The sequence below is a fragment of the Schistocerca nitens genome, chromosome 6 (genome assembly GCF_023898315.1).
Source record: "Schistocerca nitens isolate TAMUIC-IGC-003100 chromosome 6, iqSchNite1.1, whole genome shotgun sequence".
Taxonomy (NCBI): Eukaryota; Metazoa; Arthropoda; class Insecta; order Orthoptera; family Acrididae; genus Schistocerca; species Schistocerca nitens.
The window spans coordinates 574,209,969-574,215,968 of NC_064619.1; the positions used below are offsets into that span (position 1 = coordinate 574,209,969).

The 6,000-nt window shown below is 38.6% G+C and overlaps 1 protein-coding gene across 1 annotated transcript in view; it reads right to left on the reverse strand.

The window, feature by feature from the left end:
- The window catches only part of LOC126262853 (speckle targeted PIP5K1A-regulated poly(A) polymerase-like), a 206,068-nt gene extending 200,704 nt beyond the window's left edge, over positions 1–5,364 (reverse strand). Inside the window, exon 1 of the mRNA XM_049959720.1 lies at positions 5,122–5,364. The gene's annotated coding sequence lies outside the window, so the exon portion shown is untranslated. The remainder of the gene's footprint in view (positions 1–5,121) is intronic.
- Between the last annotated feature and the right edge of the window lie 636 nt (positions 5,365–6,000).

The following is a 6,000-nucleotide window of genomic DNA, read 5'->3' on the forward strand; positions in this document are numbered from 1 at the left end:
GGAGACTGGCAATGGCAAAAAAAAAGCATTTCTGAAGAAGAGACGTTTGTTAACATCGAGTATAGATTTAAATGTTGTAAGTCTTTTCTGAAGATATTTTTCTGATGTTTAGCCATGTACGGAAGTGAAACAAGGATGATAAACAATTTTGACAAAAAGAGAATACAAGCTTTTGAAATATAATCTACCAAAGAATGTTGAACATTAGGTGAGGCAATCATGTTAATTAATGAGGAGGTACTGAATAGAATTGGCGAGACAAGAAATTTGTAGCACAACTTGACCAAAAGAAGGGAGTGGTTGGTAGGACACATTCCAAGACATCAAGGAATCACAAATTGGAGGGAAGTGTGGGAGGTAATTATCGTAGACAGATGAATAGATTAAATAGGCTGAGAAGAATGTAGGTTGCAGTAGTTATTCGGAGATGAAGAGGCTCACATGGGATAGAATACCATGCAGAGCTGCATCAAACCACTCTTTGGACTGAAGACCAAAATGACAACAACCCTTTCTTTCCTCCTTCTTATTGTTCTATATCTTTTGTTTTCTGACCTGTCTATTTGTCGCCTCCCGTAATATGTCTACCATGTATAATACACTTAGCTTTCCGCTCTTATTGCTTTTTTAGTAATCTCTGTCTTATTTCTTATCCTATCTTTGACCTTAAAGTTCTCAGGTTTTCAAATATCATCTGTGGCGGGCAACAACAATCAGTCTTTCCATCCTGTCCTGTGCCTCTCCCCTGATAACTGAGCAATTTTTCCGTAATTCTTTCCATTTCCCAAGCCTCAAGAGTCATTTTCCTTCATCCCTATTGCTTTCCCTTCAACCTTGCCTGGAAGAGCAGTCACTGGCCCCTAAAGCTTGTAATGGTTCATATTCTCTTTTTGGGCTATGTGTTTTCTCTTGCCAATGATAGGTGAGTATATTCTTTTGCTCCATTCATTATATTTTCAAGCACTGATCTTTTCAATAATACTTTAATTTTGATGAGTCACTGGAATTTGATAGTAGGAAAAGAAAGTGAATGATTAACAATGGAACATGAACTGGGGGAAGGAATGCAGGAGCTGCCTGTTAGAATTTTGCACAGAGCACAATTTAATCATTGCTAACACTTGGTTTAAGAATCATGAAAAAAGTCAGTATATGTGGAAGACACCTGGGGACACAGTCTGCTTAAGACTGATCACATAATGATAACACAAGAGATTCTGAAATAAGGTTTTACACCATAAAGCATTTCAAGTGGCATGTTGGGGTCTGGCCACAATTTACTGGTTATGGAATGCAGGTTGAATCTTAAGCAATTGCAAAATGGATGGTGTTTATGGTCATGGGCTCTGGATGAATTGAAAGAACTGCAGGCTGAACTTGGGAATTTCTGAACTGAAACAGAGGAAAGAAATGCAATTGAAGAGGAATGGGTAGCTTTAAGAGATGACATAGTGAAAGTAGCAGAGGATCAGGAGGCAAAAAGACCAAGAATAGTAGAAATCCCTGTAAAACAAATGAGATATTGAATTTAATTGGTGAAGGGAGAAAATATAAAAATGCATGAAATGAAGCTGGTAAAAAAGAATATAGACATCTAAAAATGAAACTGACGGGAAATGTAGAAATTCTTGGAAAACACAAGAGATACTGAATTTATAGGTGAAAGGAAAATATGTGAAAATGTATCAAATGAAGCAAGTAAAAGAGAATACAGATGCCTAAAAAATTAAATGGAGACGAAATGCAAAATGGGTAAGCAGCAATGGCTAGAGGACAAATGCAAGGCTGTAGAAATATGCATGACTGGGGGAAAGATAGATTCAGCCTATAGAAAAATTAAAGAGGCCTTTAGAGATAAGAGAAGCAGTTTCATGAAGAACAAGATCTGAAATGGCAAACTAGTACTAAGTAAAGGAGGGAAAGCGAAAAGAATATACAAACACACTATAAAGCAGAAACTAACTCAAGGACAATATTACTGAAAGAGAAGACAGAGTTGGTGAAGATGAGACAGGAGATATGCTACTTCAAGAATAACTTGACAGAGCACTGAAAGACCTAAGATGGAAATAAGCCCCTAGAGTGGCCAACCATTCAGAATTATAGAGATTCTTGGCAGAGATTTTGCTCGAGTATCATGTCGTTTTTGGAAACCCAGAATCTACTCTGTAGGAATCAACATGGATTCCGGAAACAGCGATCGTATGAGACCCAACTCGCTTTATTTGTTCATGAGACCCAGAAAATATTAGATACAGGCTCCCAGGTAGATGCTATTTTCCTTGACTTCCGGAAGGTGTTCGATACAGTTCCGCACTGTCGCCTGATAAACAAAGTAAGAACCTGCGGAATATCAGACCAGCTGTGTGGCTGGATTGAAGAGTTTTTAGCAAACAGAACACAGCATGCTGTTATCAATGGAGAGACGTCTACAGACATTAAAGTAACCTCTGACGTGCCACAGGGGAGTGTTATGGGACCATTGCTTTTCACAATATATATAAATGACCTAGTAGATAGTGTCGGAAGTTTCATGCGGCTTTTCGCAGATGATGCTGTAGTATACAGAGAAGTTGCATCATTAGAAAATTGTAACGAAATGCAGGAAGATCTGCAGCGGATAGGCACTTGGTGCAGGGAGTGGCAACTGACCCTTAACATAGACAAATGTAATGTATTGCGAATACATAGAAAGAAGGATCCTTTATTGTATGATTATATGATAGCAGAACAAACACTGGTAGCAGTTACTTCTGTAAAATATCTGGGAGTATGCGTGCGGAACGATTTGAAGTGGAATGATCATATAAAATTAATTGTTGGTAAGGCGGGTACCAGGTTGAGATTCATTGGGAGAGTGCTTAGAAAATGTAGTCCATCAACAAAGGAGGTGGCTTACAAAACACTCGTTCGACCTATACTTGAGTATTGCTCATCAGTGTGGGATCCGTACCAGATCGGGTTGACGGAGGAGATAGAGAAGATCCAAAGAAGAGTGGCGTGTTTCGTCACAGGGTTATTTGGTAACCGTGATAGCGTTACGGAGATGTTTAGCAAACTCAAGTGGCAGACTCTGCAAGAGAGGCGCTGTGCATCGCAGTGTAGCTTGCGCGCCAGGTTTCGAGAGGGTGCGTTTCTGGATGAGGTATCGAATATATTGCTTCCCCTACTTATACCTCCCGAGGAGATCACGAATGTAAAATTAGAGAGGTTCGAGAGTGCATGGAGGCTTTCAGACAGTCGTTCTTCCCGCGAACCATACGCGACTGGAACAGAAAAGGGAGGTAATGACAGTGGCACGTAAAGTGCCCTCCGCCACACACTGTTGGGTGGCTTGCGGAGTATAAATGTAGATGTAGCCAACCATTACAAAACTATTATACTGTTCCAGTCAGTGTGCAAGATATATGACGGGGAAATACCTTCAGGCTTCAAGAATGTAATAATTCCAGTTCCAATGAGGGCAGTTGGTTATGTAACAGCTATGAATACTATCGAATCACTGCAGTAATAAATATAGTTACAACACAAAGGCACAAATTATTTACAGAAGAACAGAAAACTAGCAGAAGTTGATCATCTCAGGGAACATCACATTGTTTTCTGGAGAATGTTTGAACAAGTGAGGAAATACTTATCCTATCTTAACTTAAAAACAAGGTGCAGAAATGAAAATTTATGTTTATAGCTCTTGAAGATATAGATAATGTTTGTGACAATGTTGACTGGGCAACATTCCCTGAAATTTTTAAGTTAGCAAGGCTAAAATATAGGGAGTGAAAGGTTAGTTTACAACTTGTACAAAAACTAGACAGAAGTTAGCCTATAAAGAGTCAACAGACATGAAACAGAATCAGAAGCTGACAAAGGAAAGAGACTGCATTGTGGCCTATTCTCCTCGACAGTCAACCTGTACACTGAGCAACCAGTAAGGAAACAATCACTGTACTAAACTGCTGAATATGATTCTTATATTCACTGTTTATTAACTCCTCATAAATGAAAATATGTTCAAAAATTTATTGACTCATTCCACATCCATGACAATCATTCCCTTTGGTATTAGCGGAAGGTGCATTAGTATACTCGATTTTCAATGTAAATATTTATTTTATGTTCATGTTCTTCGGACACATTCTACATCCTGGAGCATCTCCTCACTATGGGTCAACTGCAATGAAATGTACATCTAATATAATCCAATCAAGAAAAATTTGGAAAGGGATTTAAAATTCAGGGAGTAGAAACAAAAACTTTGAGGTCTGCTGATTATGCTGTAATTATGTCAGAGACAGCAAAGGGCTCGGAAGAACAGTTAACTGCAATGCTTCGCGTCTGGACAAAAGATATAATGCATATCAGCAACAATGAAATGTAACTGAATTAAATCAGGCAACGCTGCAGTGACCCGATTAGGGGATGCGATATTAAAAGTAGTTTTTGAGGCAGAAAAATAACATGATGGCCGAAGTTCGGAGGATATAAAATGCAGAGAGACAGTAGCAAGTAACGCATTTTGAAGGAAGCATCTTTTCTAAAGGTATTTGGATGGAATGTAGCCTTGTATGGAAATGAAATAGGAACTATAAACAATTCAAACATAAAGAAAGTAGAAGTTTCTGAAAGGTGATGCTGCAGAACAATGCTGAACGTTAGATAAGTAGATCGAACAATTAATGACAAGGTAATCATGTTCCACGTCCATGAGAACCATTTAATTTTTGAGTCTATAGAACGAAAACAATCTAATCAACTGAGGGAAAAAGAAGTTTATGGCACTACTTGCCTAAAAGATGGGATCAGTTTATAGAAAACAACCAGACGCATCAAAGAACAGTTTGGCCATGGTTGTAACTGTGGAGGATACAAATTGTTGAGGGGTCATAGGTGTGAATATGGAAGTAGATTCGTATGGATGTAAGTCGTAATAATTCTTCAGAAACGAAAAGGCTTGCACAGGTTAGACTTACATGCAAAGCTGCATCAAACCAATCTTCGAACCGCACACTACAACAATGATAGAACCAGCAGACACTTAAAATGAGCCATGAGCTTAAATACTGATATCGGCGTAAATACACAATAGAATTGAAAGTGACAAAACCAACTGCAGTTACAAACCACAATGTAACAGTAGCGTCTATCTCGAACTCATGGCCATTGTTTACAGCTTGCCACACGCAGTGTTTGTTGTTGCCACACAGCTACATCAAATCGTTTTCCGCTATAAACAATAAACACAAGCACTGTCATTTGTTATTGAAACACAAAGAGCCATCACGTCAGAGATGCTAACTGTGCCTGTAAAAATAAGAACCAGTAACTAAAAATCGAAAGCACGTCCGCCACCTTGCTGAAATCGAAAAGCGGTCACATGACTTCTCTCGCTCGCTACTTTCGAGCCTTCATATTGGATTCATGATTTCATCATATTTCGGTTGCTTCCGCATTATAACTTGCGTGCTATGACAGAATCCCGTTTTTTGGCAAAGGCGCAATGAAGATGTATCTCCTTAGGTCCGATTTATCATAATTAAATGTCAGTTAATGACACATCGCCTGCACAAATACAAGAAAATTTACTACAAACAATTGTAATGGTGTATTTAGCATCTGTTTCCTGTAGTCGGGAGGTTAGAGACGTGATGTTCTGGACTGAAAAACACCATGTTCGAAACTAGATACCTTGTAATTTTTTTCCTTCGCGTTTGTAACACACTTTACGAATTACTTATTCGTGCAATAGAAAAATATTCTACATTGTGCAATGTTACTTATAAATAACGAGTTCCTTCCATGTTATGACTTCAAGCTGCGTGGAAAATGAAAGATGGAATTGCTGTGTGTGGAACTACTAGCAACTATTTATATTTCGTCTTGTCACAAATATTTGATCGTTTTCGCCGTATATGTCACGCTCTCCAAGGGCGTGGGTAGTAAGGAATCGGAGTACAGCTTAAAATTCTTGCAAGTAAAAGGAGCGGCAATTATATATATATA